This window comes from Podarcis liolepis (assembly GCF_965112155.1).
Source record: "Podarcis liolepis genome assembly, chromosome: 17".
Classification (NCBI taxonomy): Eukaryota; Metazoa; Chordata; class Lepidosauria; order Squamata; family Lacertidae; genus Podarcis; species Podarcis liolepis.
The window spans coordinates 13,374,918-13,394,373 of NC_139571.1; the positions used below are offsets into that span (position 1 = coordinate 13,374,918).

Consider the following 19,456-nt stretch of genomic DNA (forward strand, 5'->3'; position numbering starts at 1 on the left):
GATGCATTTTAAAGAAAAGCACACATTCTACTCATGTAAAAACACACGATTCCTGTTCGCAGATTTAGAAGACAATTGGGCCAGATCCAGCCCCCGGGCCTTACGTTTGCCTACCCATGGCCTTGTCAGTCCAAACGCTTCTTTCGGAGATCTCAAACATTGCAGCTCCTTTGTTCAGAGAGGGGAGGGAAGCTGCCCCACTTTGTCTCAATTAATTCAGTTGCCTGATTCCTGGGCCTTGATCTAGCTGGGCTGTCAGCCTTTCTGCTTGAGGTGTCGCAGATCTCCTATCACTGCTCAGGGGAGACTTGTTGTGTTTCGGTGCCTGGTGAGTGTTGGGAAGGAAGGGAACCTGGGATGCTCTGACTGCTCTCAATTAGATGCTACTCTAGATGTGTCTGCCAGGAAATTGGCTCTCGTGGGACCTTTTCTTTCTTCTTTTTCCTGGGGGGTCTTCGTCTGCCTGACTGGGCACCCCGTCCGGAAGCGGGTTTGTAGTTTCAAATGAATCTGACCCACAATGTTGGTGGGCAAGTGTGGATAACACACACAAACACACACCATTTCCAGGATCATCTGCATCTGTTTTCATCTGTTTTCAAATGGACACATTCTGGGGTAACTCAGAATCAAACTGCAAATGTGCTTTCATTTTCATAATGAAACCAGATGAGCTCTTGGTGGGTGGGTGGGGGGAGAGCAGAAAATTAATTGTTAAATTGGTGTTAGATTTGAATTGGTTTGTTGTGAATTTGTTTAAAATTTGGAAAATTAATAAAAATTAATTGGAAACAAAGAAGAGCTCTTTCAGGGCAAAAGGAAATGCAACAGATCTAGATGGTGAGCAGAAAAAAACAAGTACTGGGTGTCCATTGATTCTAACATAAAATGTCATGTGTACACAGTCTTAGGCTGCAATTCTAGTCACACTTACCGGAGAGTAGCTCTCAAATCCAAGTCAAGCCATCTCAGTTCAAGATAGATAATTTATTACGGTGGGAGACCCGTTTATAAAACACACTTGGGGGTACAGTCACAGAAGAAAAACAGACAATTAAAACAATGTACAACAATAAATTTAAAAACAATGTACAACAATAAACTATCGCAGGGAGTTGACCCAGAGTCACCCATGGAACTGAGTTTGGGGATTTTCATAGTGAACTAGTTTGAGTTGGGAGATGGTCTGCGCCTACAGATCTGTACACAGAATCTGGTGACCATCCAGGTCGTCTTCTGATCTTTACTGTCAGGGAACTGCCATCGGAGCCAAGAGTGGAGGTAAGGCTCCCCAACGATGCGGGAGAAGGGACCAGCAGAGGGAGAGAGAACACTTCCTTTGGGGAAGGAAATCAGCGGGACACCTGGGAGAAAGGGGAGCAGGGAAGGACTTTGGAGAGATGGCTCCAAGACTCTTCCACAGAGACCAGCGGGGAGAGTCCAGGACCTCCGCTGGCCACGCCCACTCTGCGCAGAAGACTTCCGCGCAGGGAGGCTAGGCGGAGACTTGGCGTCAAGGAATTTTTATGTTGGAAGAAGTTCAGGAAATGCCCACTGACGGATTCTGCCAGTGACTGACACAGCCATGGAGAAAGGGCTGTTCAGCCAGGGAAAGTTTTAGCCAGGGAACGTTGCCATAGAGCATCAGCACCCTCTACGCACAAGCAACCCCCAATTCCCTTTACATTTACCTAACGGGAAAAGGTTGAATTTTTGCTTTTGCAGGAGGTCGGAGAGCCTCACCAGTAGGGGATCAATGGTCTTACTACGTGCCTCTTCATAAAAGGGACATCTAAAGAACAAGTGTTCTGGGCTTCCTATCTCTCCCAATGAACAGACGCAAAGTCAATGAGCGTATGGGACTTTTTAAAAGGCTCCTTCCAGGACCGGCGAGGGCAGAGCCCAGCTTCTTGCGAGTGTAAAGGCCCTTCTTGCATTTTTAGATAAGAGAAAGAAGAGATATGCTGCCGGTGCGGCTATATACCGTATTTTTTGCTGTATAAGATTCACTTTTTCCCTCCTAAAAAGTAAGGGGAAATGTGTGTGCGTCTTATGGAGCGAATGCAGGCTGCGCAGCTATCCCAGAAGCCAGAACAACAAGAGGGATTGCTGATTTCACTGCGCAGCGATCCCTCTTGCTGTTCTGGCTTCTGAGATTCAGAATATTTTTTTTCTTGATTTCCTCCTCCAAAAACTAGGTGCGTCTTGTGGTCTGGTGCATCTTATAGAGCGGAAAATACGGTATCTCTCGATTTCTCCAATTTTATAGTCGGGGCATCTTGTGCAGTCCTGTTGTCTCTCGGTGTCTATGATTCTTTGCCTGACTGTAGCTTTTGCCTGGCCCATAGTCAAGCCATCTCTCTGGTTTGCAGATCAAGCTGTTGACTTGATCAGTTCTCTGCCTTGAACTAATGCTGTATTTCAAAGAAGACCCGATGAAACGCTGAGTTCTTTGTCTTTCTCGGAGATCTACCTTTACAGCGATTCATATATATTTCATTGTTTATAAATTGTCCCCTCACGTCATCTATGAATAATTGACAAAAAGGAAAGCACAGACATAAAAGGCGACTGTCAGGAAGAGTATTAGGTTTCAATAGATATCCCCCCCCCCTCTTTTTAATGTTCTGCTTCCCGTTTTATGATGTTGCTGCTGATTTGAAAGCAACCCTTTCGAGCAGCTGCAAAATCAAAAGCAAACGGTAGCTAAACAAACATTTTGTAAATAATTTGTTGATCTTTCAGAGGCGGTGAAGTGGGCGCTTTCCTAATATTCCAAAGAGCGACGTGGCGCACTGACTATTTCTATGTTCATTTGGGGGTGGGGGGAACAGAATTCAGGAAATCATATGGAGAAACCCACTGTCACGAACTCTTCAGTCCTCCTGTATGCAAAATTCAGATAAGGCTTTTCTTTAGACAACTCAGCTTTAAGAACATTAATTACAGCCTGGTTCTGTTTCTTTCCTAGGCAGCAACGATCTTGCGATAGAGGACTGGGTTCCCATCCCATCAGGCACACAGTGTGGTCTGCTGTGACATGCAACATGCTCCGCCCAGAGGCCGGTCGATGCAAAGTCCTGTGTTGTGCCATCTTCCTGCTCCCTCCCTTTTAAAGGGGAAGAAACACACAACTTGGTTAACTGCCTGACTGAATAGCTGTGTGTGGCGATCACACAGGGTCCCTGGACGTTTAACGGTCTATTGATCCCTGTGCCACCACTGTGCTCGCTTACCCGCTGCCACCAACCCGTTACTCCCTGGTAATCATGGAACTTTGAAGTGTCAGGCATAGCCCTATTGGCTTTAGCCCAAACGTAGCAGAGTTTTCCTGCACAGCGAGGAAGCTAGTTGCAGCGGTAATGACTAGTCAGCTAGACTCAGAATAACTATTTACAGGATTTATTAAAAGGAAAAATAAAACCAGCAGAGTTTCTGCATACAAATAAAAGCAAAATAAATCCTCTCTTTCTCTCTCTCAAAACCATACACAGCAGTTCTAACTCCTAACACACCTCACACCAAACTGTGCTAGCAATCCCTAGATAACAGAGTTGAGTGCTGCTCGTTAACCAATCAGAGTGAGTAGTTTCTAGGTCAAGCAGACCTGGGCTTTCTGCCAAGAGTAAATTGACACCAGCTTGACTTAATTGTGAGAAGCCAGAATCTGCAAGTTTCCCACGAGAACCAATTAACAGAAACTGAACACCCCCTCACAGATTCTGCTGAACAATTAACACCAAATACACCTATGTAGGAGATTATTTTTCCAGCAAACCTAAACCCTTGCACATTCGCTTGTTCTTTATCTTTGCCAATGGTTTAGTTAACACATCTGCTACATTTTCTTCACTTGATACATAAGTACAGGTGATTACATTGTCTTGTACACAGCAACGTACATTTTGGTATTTTACAGAGATATGTTTGGAACGTGATTTGAAACCCTCTGTTTTACTTAAGGTTATACAAGCTTGATTATCAATGTAAACTTGTACTGGTTCTCCACAATTTACATTTAAATCTGCCATCAAATGCTTGAAATAAATCACCTCGTTGCACAATTCACTCAATGCGGCGTACTCTGATTCCGTTGATGACACACTTACAACGTCTTGCTTGCGTGACCGCCAGCTGATTAAAGCTCCACCGACCATTATGACTAGTCCTGTGACAGATTTTCTATCTGGCAAATTTCCCCAGTCACTATCACAGTAGCAACTCAACATTTCATCCTTTGAAGAATTTAATTGTAACATATAGCCAATTGTCTGTTTGAGATACCTCAGAACTTGTTTTACCCCTTTCCAGGCATTTAGTGTGGGTTTTGAGACCAATCTACTTAATATGCCTACTGCGTAGCTAATATCAGGTCTGGACCACTGTGCTAGATACAATAAACTTCCAATTACAGAGTGATATACATCAGGATGTTCAAATTCAGGACTCTCATCTATATGAAGTGTTTTTATGAAACCTGGATCCATAGGCACCGCTGCCCCTTTGCAATCCTGCATCCTGTATGTAGTCAGTAGTTGTTTAACTTTGTTCTGCTGACTAATTAGGCAGCTGCCATCTTGGGCCCAGCACACTTCCAACCCTAGATATGTCCTAACCGGGCCTAAGTCTTTCACTTTGAACTTACTGGACAATTGCTTGGCAAACCTTTTAGTTTGTTTATCTGTTTTGCAAGCATACAAAACATCATCTACATAAATCAGACAAAACTCTTGATCACTGCCTGTACCACGTACATAAACACAATTGTCAGCTGTACTCTGCTTGAAACCAAATGACACTAAGGCCTCATGGAAACATTTGTTCCAAGATCTTGCAGCCTGTTTGAGACCATATAGAGCTTTGTTTAATTTCAACACTCTATTGGAACCTGTCTCATAACCAGGCGGTTCGGCTAGATACAGGTCTTCTGATATTGATGCATGTAAATATGCAGTCTGGATATCAAAATGGTTTAACAGGAGTTTTCTCTTTGCTCCAAGCGTTAAAATCAGCCTTACACTGTCCCCCTTAGCAGTAGGGGAAAAAGTCTCGTCATAATCTTTTCCAGGCCTCTGAGAATATCCTTGAGCAACTAAACAAGCTTTGTATTTGTACTCTCCTGTCACCAGAGGTTTAAGTTTGTACACCCACCTGCAGCCTACAATCTTTGCCCCCTCAGGCGCTGCTACTGGTGTAAAAACCTTGTGCTCATTCAGAGAGGACATCTCTTCCTCCATTGCCTGTTTCCAGCGCTCTGCCTCCTCTTTTGGTAACTTTAACACCTCCTGAAAACTCTTGGGCTCTGCAATTACACTAAACACATTTGCAGTATCTGGAGAAAAACGCACCGGAGGCACTCCTTTGTTTTGTCTTTTAGATCTTCTGGGAGAAAATTTTTCTTCTGACCCACTTTCCTCCTCAGAACTACGACCTCTCTTTTGTTGCTTAGCAACTGGTCTTTGGCTAACTCCACTTTCTTGAGAGCTCTTATCTGAACTTTCCTCCCCCTCAGACTCTGATTCTCTGTGTCTACCTTCAGAGTCATGAAGCTCCTGGGAAGGTTCAAACCAAACCTCAGTATTGGCATGTAGTCTCTCCCAGCCACTATGTTCACAAAAACTGGCATTCCTGGAGATCATAATGCCATTTGTCCCTTCAGCAAAGCGGAAACCTTTTCCCAGCTCCTGGTAACCCACAAACACTAACTGTTTGGTCTTAGGATCTCCCTTCTTTCTCATTTGTTTCGGAATTAATACCCAGGCTTTTGATCCAAACACATGCAAATGGTCAATTTTAGGTTTTTTCTGAAACAATTTAAAGTACGGGGTTGTACCTATTGTTTGATGAAAGAGCCTATTTTGGAGATAACACGCGGTGAGCATGCTCTCCCCCCAATAAGACATGGGCAAATCAGCATCATCAAGCATGGCAAACATCATATCTTGTAAAGATCTGTTTTTTCGCTCTGCAACGCCATTCTCCTCTGGGGAAAAAACGTTCGTTTTTCTATGCCCAATGCCACGCTTTTGTAACCAATCTCTAAAAGCATTTGACATAAATTCGCCACCTCTGTCCGTCTGAATCCTTTTGAGTTTAATGGACAGAAATCTTTCCACAGATGCCACCCAGCCTTTAAACTTAGTGAACACGTCACCCTTATTCTTCATGGGAAAAACCCAAGAATAACGCGTGGCGTCATCCACAATTGTTAGTGAAAAGCGCGATCCACCCCTGCTTACAGCAAATGGACCAATTACATCCATGTGAACCAGCTGTAGCGGTGACTCACTAACTCTGTCACTTCTGGGGTAAGAGACTCTGTGGGTTTTAACCTTTTTACACACATTACAATCAAGGTACTTGTTACAACTCTTTAAATTACCCCCATCAGCCAATTCAGACATTTTTAGTACACTTTTCCAGCAAGCATGCCCCATTTTCCTATGCAATAAGTGCACACAGTTGTCATGTATAGCTTTGTTATTTACTGCAGGCTGAGATTTACTGACTACTGCTGCAACTTGAGATCCTGCTTTAAGCCAAAACAAGCCTCCCTCTGACTTAGCAGTGCCTAAAATCTCACCAGCCTTCTTAATAATGCAACTGTCTCCTTCAAAATACACTTTAAACCCAGCTTTTAGCAAACAATCTACAGACATCAGATTGCTCCTTAATGAAGGCACACAAAGTACATTTTGCAGGCATTCACGAAGACAAGGAACAAAAACTGCACCCCCCGAAATCACTTCGGAAGTACTTCCGTCTGCTAGAGCCACCTGGCTGCGCTGTGCTGAGTTCTTGGAAACAAACAATTCATCTGAATTCACGATATGGCGAGACGCTCCCGAATCGACCACCCAGACCGCTTGTTTCTCATCAGCAATCTTGACCTCGCCGGTCACCAGCTGAGCCGACTGTTTTCGTTTGAAGAATTTCTTTTTACGCTGCTGCTGCTGCTGATCTCGTCTCTGCTCCTGCACCGGTAACTGAGACTTGACCAACTCCGGACATTGTCGTTTTAGATGCGCTGAAGACCCACATCGGAAACAACGCCTAACAGCAAACGCTGACTCCTCACCAGTACGCTGCTTTTGCTTCACCTCTGGCACGGCATGAGAACTCCTTCCAAACCGTCCGCCAGTAGAAGTCTCTGCAGCCAACGACCTTTCTTGCCTCTTCTGCCATTCTTCAATCAAACGCCCAGTAACGTAACTGACTGATAAATCATGCTCCTGTATGCCTTCTAGAGACAAAACTAAATTATCCCAGCTTTCCGGGAGAGAACTCAAAATAATAGCCACCTTCTCCTGCTGGTCTAACGCACAGTCTCTTTCCTGTAGCGCAGCAAACTTTAACTGTAAACTGTGTAGGTGTTCCTGCATTGTAACCCCAGGCTGTAACATTGCCTTGTACAATGCCTTGCGAATGAACAGCTTGGAAACCGCTGTCTCACGCACATGGAGTTCTTTAAGTGCTTGCCACACACCTCTAGCTGTCTTGATTCCCCTCACATACGGCAACTGGGAATCTTCCAGCCCCAAGACAATTGTGGCCCTTGCTCTTTGGTCTTTATCGAGGTCTTCATCATCAGGCTTCGTAGGAAACTTACTCACCACTTGCCAGAGACGATCCCTCTGCAGCACTGCCTGCATGCGTTCCGACCACAGCAAGTAATTGGAGTCATTCAGACGCTCAAAAGCCATCTGAACTGGTTGTGAGGCCATCTTGAGAGCGATGTCCCTGGAACCCGGAACCAGCTACTCACAACCACCGAGAGAGAAAACAGGAACCACAGCACCCAGCACTCACACGCTGCAGCTGTTGTCCTTGTGTCCGCTGCGTCACCAGCTCACCACGGTCAGGAACCAGCCAGAGAACAACAACTTCTGGAACTACTGGAACCAACGCCGTTGATGCTGACACCACCGCAACTCAGGCTGGCAGCACAATGCCCATAACCTCATGGAACTTTGAAGTGTCAGGCATAGCCCTATTGGCTTTAGCCCAAACGTAGCAGAGTTTTCCTGCACAGCGAGGAAGCTAGTTGCAGCGGTAATGACTAGTCAGCTAGACTCAGAATAACTATTTACAGGATTTATTAAAAGGAAAAATAAAACCAGCAGAGTTTCTGCATACAAATAAAAGCAAAATAAATCCTCTCTTTCTCTCTCTCAAAACCATACACAGCACTTCTAACTCCTAACACACCTCACACCAAACTGTGCTAGCAATCCCTAGATAACAGAGTTGAGTGCTGCTCGTTAACCAATCAGAGTGAGTAGTTTCTAGGTCAAGCAGACCTGGGCTTTCTGCCAAGAGTAAATTGACACCAGCTTGAGTTAATTGTGAGAAGCCAGAATCTGCAAGTTTCCCACGAGAACCAATTAACAGAAACTGAACAGGTAAAACACCGAGTCCAGACAGTTGTTAAAAGTGAACCAAAAAAACAAGTTGATTTTACAAACATTAACAAGTTTATGGTTTCTCAGATAATATTCCTGCCAGTATCTTAACTTTAGTTCCTTTACCGGCCTTCCTAATACCTTCTGATTATCTCACCTGTTTGACTGACTCCTCTTAACAAATTCTCTCCCTTTCTCACACCCAACTAGCCCAACCCACAGACTTATCTTCTCTGTCTCTTCTAACTCCAGACTGTCTTCTCAACCACTCTAACTCTAACTCTCTCCAAAAAACCCCTCTGTGCTTAAACCTTATACACAGTTAACTCTGCCCCTTGGGTTCCCATTGGTTAGTCATTTTACAATTAGTTAACCCTTTCCTGATCCTGAAGCTGAGACTCCAATACTTTGGCCACTTCATGAGAAGAGAAGACTCCCTGGAAAAGACCCTGATGTTGGGAAAGATGGAGGGCACAAGGAGAAGCGGACGACAGAGGACGAGATGGTTGGACAGTGTTCTTGAAGCTACCAGCATTAGTTTGACCAAACTGTGGGAGGCAGTGCAAGACAGGAGTGCCTGGCGTGCTCTGGTCCATGGGGTCACGAAGAGTCAGACACGACTAAATGACTAAACAACAACAACCCTTTCCTTATGAACCCAGTATGGTGTCACATAACTAGCAGGGCAAACGCCACGCCATGTCACTCATGAGCTGTGACATTCTTTGAATGGTGGAGGAAACAGGGCCATGCCTGCTCTCCCATCACACAAAGATGCTCTCAGGCCTGGTGAGTGCCTGGACGGAGCCTGAGTCAAAGACAAAAATGAAATTGGGTGATCAGTGGAGGGATAGACTGATTCCTTCTGCACGGCCACAGAAGTGCGTAATCTACCCAAGTGGGTGCAGAAAGTCAAGGATGATTTCTTGCTCATATTTGAGAGTATGTAAGAAGGAGGAATGTAAGAGGGCAAAAAGAGAGAGGGATAGAGGCTTCTAAAGAAAGGATGAGATGTTTATAGTGAAGAAGGAGCCAATATTATTTTTATTTAGTAGATTTTTTAGTTGCTTGATCATGCCCCAGGTGACCCAAAGTGACTTAGAACTGATCAGTTGGATGCAGAAAGAGATGAGATATGTTGGAAGCGTTTCAAGGTGAGGAGGTAGGGAAACCAGCCTGAGTGACAAAACGAAAACAAAACTGAGAGGTTGGAGATGAGAAAAACGTAAGTCAGTGAAGAGAACATTGAAACTGTTCAGGCATTAAATAAGGGAGAGAATTGATGGCGTATTGATGGAGAGAAAAGACCAGATTTGAGAAATATCGCACAAATGGTAATCTGTAGATGATACGAAGAAAGCTGTCTATTTTTAAACCGTCTCTTGCAACCTTACTGGAATAAGGTTGACTTTGTTTCCACCTTATTTCAAATTCCAATGTAATGATTTTGAACCTGCTTCCAAAGTCATTTGAGTCACAAGAAACGCTCCCAAGTGGCTTCCGGGATGTTTGGGGCAGCGGTTTGTGCTGCCTCATCATGTTCCGCCTTCCAAGACAGATTGCAAAACATATGCACACATCTCTCATGACAAGAGATGCGCTTTCGCATTCTCATCCTATTCCCTAAGGTGATGGGAAAGGCTGCGCTCGGCAGAGACAGAGATAATTTAACTCACTAACAATGCATCAGATTCAGTGCCGTTCCGTGCTTTGTAAGTGTCGAAGAAGCATTTGTACAATTGTGCAATTTTCTTTATTAAAAAAAAAACCCTACGCAGAATGTGATTTGCAGTCTTTCCAAGTGCCTTCCACCAGTATTATGGTGGAGGAGCTCGTTGGCAGGGCCAATTGCTGAAACTGCAGGTTTATAGCAAAAAGCTCATAGCATTCTTAAAAAGGGAGCGCTATAATCGTAACACTTCCAGGCAAGGTTTTTCATCACAGGGCAAGTGGATGCAATAACACAATGAACACGGGCTTCATTTTGATGTGGCAGCATCAACATGACAGGGTTGTGCGTTTCATGTGGTGCCACTGTGTTTTGCAAGCTGGGGAAAAAGAGAAAGGGCTAGCTTGATTTCCTGTATAAAGGTATCATTTTCCTGACTGAGAAAACCCCAAATCCCCATATATATATTTTTAGTAGAAAACAATAATGGAAAATAAAAAGGAAATATGGAAATATGACATACAAAATAAGGAAAAGAGCCCTACTGTATTGCTGTATTGCTTTCAGAGAATGGCAGACACAATGTGGATGAAATGGTGTATTTAGTAAAACAATGTTTATTGATTGAAAGATGAATGGATGTGTAAAGGTAAAGGTAAAGGTAAAGGGACCACTGACCATTAGGTCCAGTCGTGGCCAACTCTGGGGTTGCAGTGCTCATCTCGCTTTATTGGCCGAGGGAGCTGGCGTACAGCTTCCGGGTCATGTGGCCAGCATGACTAAGCCGCTTCTGGCAAACCAGAGCAGTGCATGGAAATGCCGTTTACCTTCCCGCCAGAGTAGTACCTATTTATCTACTTGCACTTGATGTGCTTTTGAACTGCTAGGTTGGCAGGAGCAGGGACCGAGCAATGGGAGCTCACCCAATCGTGGGGATTTGAAATTCCGACCTTCTGATCAGCAAGTCCTAGGCTCTGTGGTTTAACCCACAGTGCCACCCGCGTCCCTAGTTAGTTAGTTAGCATTTAGTTAGATGACTGCTAACTAACGGAGGGCAGCGTAAGAATATTAAACCATTTGAATGGCAATACTCATCAACATTGGGGGACCTTAGTCCCCTCCAATATTTCACTGGAGGGGCCAAAGAGGAGTTGCAGTCACCTGCTGCAGATGGCCAGAGCCCTTGATTTTCTACTCATTGGCATGAAAGCAAAAAAAGTAAACCAAGCCAGGTCATTATTTTTTTACTGGTTGGTTGACAACCCTATTATTAAAAGCCCCCTCCATACATAATTTGTTTCTCTGCCAGGCTTGAACGAATCCGTCTTAAATTAATGCATAACGATTACATGCTGACTAGTTGGCTGTACTAGAGAGTGCTTTGAGGGATCAGGAGATCCCAGCAATGCTAAAACGACGCTCACAGAAAGATGTGGCGCTAAACCAAGTCATATTTATTAGTCATTTATGACTTGTGCCAAGCACTCTCCAGATAAACCTAACGAGATGTGCATTAATTGAGAAGTCCTTTCCAATTGGGACTTTTTGTGCTCAGGGGCTAAAGTGGCTGGAAAGAAATCTAAGGGGCAAAAGAACTGTTAGAAGCCTCTGGCGAAAATTACTTGTTTTATGCCAAAGCTCAGGTATGTTCATCATTTATTGTTTGGCTCATAGTTGCTCTCTTCTATATGTGGAGAATGAATGTGAGATTTATTCAGCCCTGAGCATGGCAGTGCTTTTTCCACGGTGAAACGGCATACCAGTTCAACAAAAGGATAATCTGATCTCAGCGACAAGCGCTCTGGATGCTCTAAAAGGCTCCACTCTACCAAAAGAGGTCAATGTGCTTCCAGAATCCTTCTCTGGCATCAACTGCCTCCAATGAAAAGGATCTATCGCTTGCCATTTAAGAAATATTACACAAACAACCCAGAATGGGGACGGCAACCTTTGCCACTGTTTCTTTCTTCTTCAACTTTTAACAGATAACCAGGGCCTTTTCAGTACTGGCCCCGACGTGGTGGACCGCTCTGTCCCAAGAGACTAGGGCCCTGCAGGACTTGACATCTTTCCGCAGGGCCTGCAAGACAGAGCTGTTCCACCAGGCCTTTGGTTTGGACTCAGTCTGACCCTTATGTTTCCCTCCCCTTATGGTCTTGATTTTTCGGCTGCTTTTAAAATGAGGCTGCATTTTAAATTACATTTTAACCTGTATTTTAATTTTCTTTTTCTTTTCCCCCTATTATGTTTTTACTGCGATTTTATTGGTGTTAGCCACCCTGAGCCCAGCTCTGGCTGGGGAGGGTGGGGTATAAATAAAATTTATTATTATTTATTATTTATTATTTATTATTTATTATTTATTATTTATTATTTATTATTTATTATTTATTATTTATTATTTATTATTTATTATTTATTATTTATTATTTATTATTTATTATTTATTATTTATTATTTATTATTTATTAATTATTATTATTATTATTATTATTAAAATTCAACTTGCCAACTTACTCATATCCTACTTCTACCCAGCTATGCTGCTCTTGTTACAATCTACTTGAGGACTGTGGTTATTCTGTCTGAACTACCTTTTGATGCACATCATGGGAAACGAAGTGTTTCTCAAACGCAGCCAGAGAAGGGGGCAGTCAGCACTTTGGGAGGGGGGAAAGCAGTTAGAGAGAGGAGAGGAGAAAGTTGGGATTCTTGGGGTTCAGCTAGATAGGAGCATAGCTCATGAGCTGTCTAAGATCCATTCTGAGGAACAGGAGTGCCAACTTGGCCACAAGACAGTGGGTGCCTGGGGCCGTGGGTGCCATCCAGAGTGCATGGCCCTGGTACTGAAATTTGTGGGTGCCTGGCCCCTTCATGGGGGATTTTGTGGGTGCTCAGGCACCCAGGGCCCAGGGGAATTGGCACCTGTGCTGAGGGAAATGTCTGTAGCCCAAGAAGGAAGGGAAAGCAAGTTGGTTGTACAAGCGCTCCAAACCAATTATAATTGCTCGACTTGAATTTGCCAGCATGTGACTGAATTCCACAGGCAAATAGCAACAGTCTGGAAGTGCCCTTGGACATTTAGCAGGCGAAACTTTTTATGGCATGGAGATCAGTGAGATGAGGCTGCTTTCACAGGAGCAGTTAAGAAGGCAGCAACCCTCTGAATCATTAAAAAATAAAGTATAAAAGCGCTTTAAAATTATCATCAAAATTCTTTTTTTTAAAAGAAGATATTTATTAAGAGTTTTTAAGGTATAACAAAAAAAACGAAAAATAAAAAAACACATACAAAATAAAAATAGTTAAAAAAACATTAATTTTCCATAACATAACTTCCTTACACTTATTTCCCCGGACCTCCTCATACCTCCCTTCTTTGTATTCCAGTTCAATTTGTTAGTTCAGCAAATCCTTACCATTAAACTTTTACCCATTTGTGGAACCCTTTTTTTCATATCTCTTAAAGCATTACAGCTGGAAACTGCTTAGTTTCTATCCAACATCCTTCTAACATTCATTAATTTTACAATATTTCTGTAAATAGCCTTTTAATTTCTTCCAGTCTTCTTTCACCGACTCTTCTCCCTGATCTCGGATTCTGCCAGTCATTTCTGCCAATTCCATGTAGTCAAAAAATTATCATCAAATTTCTAGGGCCTTGCAAGTTCACATCCTTGTGAATACTTTATGCAGAGCTCACATGTAAATTTCCCTTGCTTTTCCTTCCTCACCAAGGCTTGCTCAGTATTAATGCTGCACACCTTCTTAAAGACTGTCACATGAAGTATGCAAATAATGGGGCATTATTATTATTATTTTCTAAAAATATAGACACTTTAGAAGGGTTACTTTAAAAAAAAGATCCAGTTTTCATAGTGGTCTGGGTGCTTCTCAAGCATGCCAGATTTTTGCAGTGTCCACACAACAAACTCCGTGATGAGGTCAGCACAGTGCAAGTGCCCCTGGAGAAATGCCCGATTGGCTCTGCCAGTGTGTTTTCACCATGTCCCCTTCACTGCTGCCTCGTCACTTACACCTATAGAATTTGCACCAGTATTGTGCAGTGTGAGTAATTTTGGTATAATATACTAAGGAGGCTCTAGGAGGAAATCTCTATTCTCAAAAAGCAGGGGTGTGGGGGGCTGGGTATGTGAGTGGGGGAGGGAGGGAGGGAGGGAGAGAGAGAGAGAGAGAGAGAGAGAGAGAGAGAGAGAGAGAGATCATTCATTCATTCATTCCCCACCCAACCGGCTGGGTTTCCCCAACCACTCTCGGCGGCTTCCAAAAGATTAAAAACAGAATAAAACATCAAACATAAAAAACTTCCATAAACAGGGCTACCTTCGGGTGTCTTCTAAAAGTCAGATAGTTTTTTATTTCCTTGACATCTGATGGGAGGGCATTCCACAGGGTGGGCACCACTACCAAGAAGGCCCTCTGCCTGGTTCCCTGTAAGCTTGCTTCTCCCAGGGAGGAAACCACAAGAAGACCCTCAGGGCTGGACCTCAGAGATGGAATATCACCATTCCTTTCCTACAATATTTTCCTAACTATGTTTTTCATGATTTTCACCTTAAAGCTTTCAGCTATAAGTGCAATATTTTACTTTATGCCAGTAAAATCTGTTTTGTACATGATCTTACTTTTGGCTACAGTATTTGAGCCATTTTAAAAATATTTGCAGTGGGAAACAAAACGGCATGAATATTGTGTGGTGGGACTTTTTAGAAGCACATTTGAGAATGTGGTTTTCTTAGATGAAGAAGGAAACCAACCAGCCTTGGTTAAAGTTATCTGGAACAAAAAGGAGGGGGGGGGGGCGAGAGATATATCTTCCTAGGAATCTACATTGCATAGGCTTCCTTAATGATCTGTGTCCTGTGTTGTTCCCTGCATAGGAATTCCTTCTCCATCGTGAGTCTACAGGCATTGGCTGAATTCTTCTTCTTTTGTCCATTTTCAGCCAAGGGACAGGAGCCCTGATTTGAAAGAAACTGACAAGCTGATATAAAATACCGAAGAAGATCTTTTCCTATCCTGCCACAGTTAATTTGAGAAGAGTGACTTCTGACCCAAGAGAGATGGAAAGATTCAAACTTAGGATCTGGGTGTCCTGATGACAGAAGCAGCTGGGAGAATCATTACAAATGAGCCTTCTGACTACATATTGTCACAGCCTGCCATCATCCCAAAATAACATCTGGATTTAAGTAAACCGCCTGGGACTTGGCAGGAAGATAATTGCAGAGGGCATCTTCCTTTTGCAAGACCTTCCTTCAATCACACACAGAGGCAACAAGGGGCTCTGGTCTTTTGTGCTGGGTCTCTTGTGAATTTTTTTTTCAATGATTCAACTATATATTAAAATAAGAAACCTCTGCTTACAGTGTGGCTGGGCACGCTTCAAGACATGGTGTTGACGAGATGCAAACAGTCTCAATTTGCCCAGAGACACATTCAAAAGAGGGTGCAGAAGAAGGCATGTGGATGAGAAAGAGGGAGAGGGAAACCATGTTAGATGTGGAGCAGCATTTATTTTAGTTTATTTGCATGCACATCTGCCGCAGTTCTTGCCGGTGGATTGCAGCAAATGGGGCAGAGAGCCTGATCCATGTCTAGTGCCCTGGGTCCAGATAAATTGTGTTAGTCCCTCATAGCTCAGAATAAGCCCTGAGGCCAAAAACCAGTCTGCTTTCCCCCTCTGAAAGCTGGCCACAATTTGTATCTCTTTGCATAGAAATTAACGTAGGAAAATAATTGTGCAAATTTGTGCCATGGGCCTGTGCCCTGGGCTGTTAGAGTAACTAGCAATGCCCCTGCACGTACACATTGCTAAATACAACCCACGGAAAAAGAATCGCTGAGCACCATTTGCAGCTACAGGCCATGTAATAACACACCTTAATTCTAGTTGTCCTGGTTTTCTGCAACATCTTCTAAGGTTCAGGCTTTGCCCTGTGACCTGCATTAGCCTCTCAGGTAGTTTCTTAAATCAATGCCCCTCCAATTACCTCCTTGAACTTAAGGAGGCTGTCAGGAGTTGTCACAGGAGTTCCATAGTAAGCCAGCAGATGTATGTTTTGCTAAGGTTTTTGTCTCTAAGGTAACTGCTTTGTTTGTTTCTGGATGAGCACAAGAACTGATAGTGTGGGAACGTGCTGCCTGGTCACAGCCCAATTCTTCACAGATAATCTTATTATTGCTCTGGTGCTTGAACTCAAACACTCCTGACAGGAATTAATGCACTGCTAGTATATCGGCAGTGCTATAATTGCTGTCTAAAAGGCTTTGTGTATCTGAGGTTTAAGGAGTTGACAGATTCCTAGGCACAGGAGCCTCGTGGAAGTGGGGGGGGGGTAGAGTCCAAGGCGCACCAACCAGAAAGAGGGAATCCTACAGCAGCTGCAAGCCTGCAGTATGAGAATGTTATGGCTTTAGAGTTATATTCAACTAGCTTTTACTCAGAGTAGACCCACTGAAATTAATGGATCTAGATTAGCCATGGGCATTCATTTCAGTGGGTAAAACAACCTATACAACTTATAGCTACCTATACAACCTATAGCACTGTCACACGTCAGCATTTTTCAGGATAGAATCCCACCTGTAGGGCCACTTTAGGAGTAAGAGAGGCAATTTCCCCTCCCTCCTCCTGGCGTCCAGGCACAAGCCACAAAAATATGCCCCATTTCAGCTTCAGTATAATCCCTGAGCCCAAGAAACTCGCCTTATCATGCACCTTGTATAAAGGGTGTGTACCATTGATTGATTGATTGATTGATTGATTGATTGATTGAAAAGATCAGCAGAACCCAAGAGAGCAACCCTAACACGACAAAGAGCATGGGGTCAGGAGACAGAGGCTTGAAAGACCTCCGTCTGCTCCCAACCTTTGTTGCAGCAAGTGGCTCACTCAGAGCTCTCCATGGTCCTGAAACATCTTACCAGCTGCTCTGCTTTCTCTGTGGGATCCATCATCAAACCAGAACATGACATTACGTGTTGGAGGAATTTAAAAAGACTAGACTAGAGGTATCCCTCCGAGAAAGCCCCCCAAAAGGATGCAGTTTCCAAGTGAAAAGGTAGGCCTTTATTGAAATACAAATGTGCATAGGGACAGCCTTGAAAGTAAGGAGGCTGCAAATAACCATGTCTAAAGCAATGCTATTTATACACTTCCAAATTACGCACGTCATTTCTATTCACCAATCAAAGCATCACAGCAATCTTAATAGTTGCAACCCAATGTCATCCTGAACCAATCAAAATCATTTGGCTCTTCAGATCAGACCTCATCATAATATCACGTGATTGAATATAACCATTTCCCAGTATTTTTCTTTATTAAGACTTTGACTAATTTTCCTGTTCATTAAACATCTTCCAGTGTCCTCTTTCATCTGGCTACAAAACAATTCACTATTAATCACAGTTGCCATGCCTAGCTGATTCTGTTTTCAGGCATACATTCTAACAGTTTATTCTTTTCAGTGTTCTGGAGCAGACATTCCCTCTGTACAGGCAGGTACAGGCCTTTTCAGTTTAGCTAGGCCATAGACGCATAAGAAAATGGAGTCATCAATATGCATTTTTATGAAAATATTTTCTCCAACACATGAGCATAGAGTGACTTTCTCACTCCCTAAAACCAAATGCAGAGCCATTGGTGGGGAGTTAGTGGGAGGGGAGATGCCTGGCCAAAAAATATGTTCTCATTACCCCTGCATGAATCCAATCAAACTCATGGCAGGGTTGAAATGGGCACCCCTTTGCTCTTGTAACTTCCTCCCCATCTCTCCCTCTCCCTCTCTGTGATGGCCTGTTATTCGGACTCGGAGGCTGAACCTGAGGAATCCCAGCCTGCATAGGATTCCCCGCCTCCAGAACCAGCTGAGCCGGGGCTGGGACTTGAGCTTGAAGGGTCCTCACCTGTGCTGGATCCTCAGGTGCAGGCACCAGCTGAGTCTGCTCTGGCTCCTGAGGTGATGGAGGACCCATTGCCTGCAGGTGCTCCACTCTCAACCCCATCAGGGGAAGAGGAGGTTGCCTCTGGGTCCGGTAACCCTCCAGTCTCTCCTGAGCTGCAGAGGCTCAGGGCAGAGAGGCGGAGGGAACTAGGTCCCCTCAGGAGGAGTGCTCGCCTCCAGGCCAGGAAAGGTGAGTCACCTGTGGACTGGGGCCGCCCTATGCCTCAGAGCAGATAAAAGCCGGCCAGCCCCAGTCCCAAGTTGCGGGAGCAACATTGTTGGTAGCCAGTTCCTGCCTGCACGCTGTCCTGCCGGAGCTCCTGACCTCACCCGACTCCCTGCCTTGGACCCAGCTTCAGCTTTGATGGACAGCCTCCATACTGCACCCTTGACCTCAGACTGGACTCGGACCTCACCTCACGGTTAACCCACAAGACCAGCACACTCTCCCTCCCCCCCTCTCTCTCTCTGTGTGTGTGTGTGTGAACAGATGCAGCTGCTAACTGCAGCTGCCTGGAGCTTGGCACCGGTGATATTTATAATAATTATATAAATTGCACGTTACCAAAACATGCACCTCATTAGGCCCCTAGCTTGCTCGCCCCTGCAATTGCATGAAAGCACATTGCTGTTTTGAGGACTCCTCCTCGTTTGACTGGGATCCAATAATTATTTCACAGCTTCCCCAAGGAAGGTCCGTAAGGCAGAAATACCCACCACCTCTGAGGCTGCTCCACTCCTCCCATCTGCTGTTTATTTCATCAGCTGGAATAGCAACTGCCTAGTCATCTGAGCCCCTTTCCTTGGGATTAGTATGGATAATTTGTCATTGATAAGGAGACAATGCACTTCTCTCAGCAGGCCAGATATTTCCGAGCCTCATTTCCCCCCTGCCAATTTTGATGGCCACGTAGAGCTTCCCTTTCTAATGCAAAGTCAGTGTAATAAATAATTTCAACTTGTCCTTAATCTCTTTTAAGCATTCGAAGCTGAGCAACTGGTCCAAAACTTGTTTTCAGTCATCAATCTTTAAATTGTAGGATTAGTGTTATTCATCATTGCACATAGACATCACCTTCTAAGGAAGCACCATTTCCCAACCCTTCCAAACATTTCCTCTTGAAATAGTTATTTCTTTTCTCTTCTAGGGAGGTTTCCCACATTCACACCATACCTGTGAGGTACATGATTTCACCCAAAGGATCTGTAGCTCTGTGAGGGGTAAACTACAGTTCCCAGAATTCCTCGGGGTGGGGTGCTGTTATAAATGGTCCTTCAATGTATGGTGCTGATATGATGAGAATAACATCTACTTTCCCCCTGTTAATAAATTCCCCAAGTTGGAACCGTATTAACTATGATCATATTGAGAAAATATGGAAATGCTATTAAGACTGCATTTGGTAATATCCTAG

At 44.0% G+C, this 19,456-nt stretch overlaps 2 long non-coding RNA genes across 2 annotated transcripts in view; one reads left to right on the forward strand and one right to left on the reverse strand.

Annotated features, from left to right (window-relative positions):
- LOC310697133 overlaps positions 1-19,456 on the forward strand; it is a 237,521-nt gene that overhangs the window by 112,017 nt on the left and 106,048 nt on the right. The gene's annotated exons all lie outside the window — the stretch shown is intronic.
- Positions 981-1,918, reverse strand: LOC310696654. The gene is made up of 2 exons (XR_014520677.1): positions 1,686-1,918; positions 981-1,241 (listed from the first exon to the last, which is right to left on the reverse strand). It is a non-coding gene; the product is annotated as an uncharacterized lncRNA (long non-coding RNA).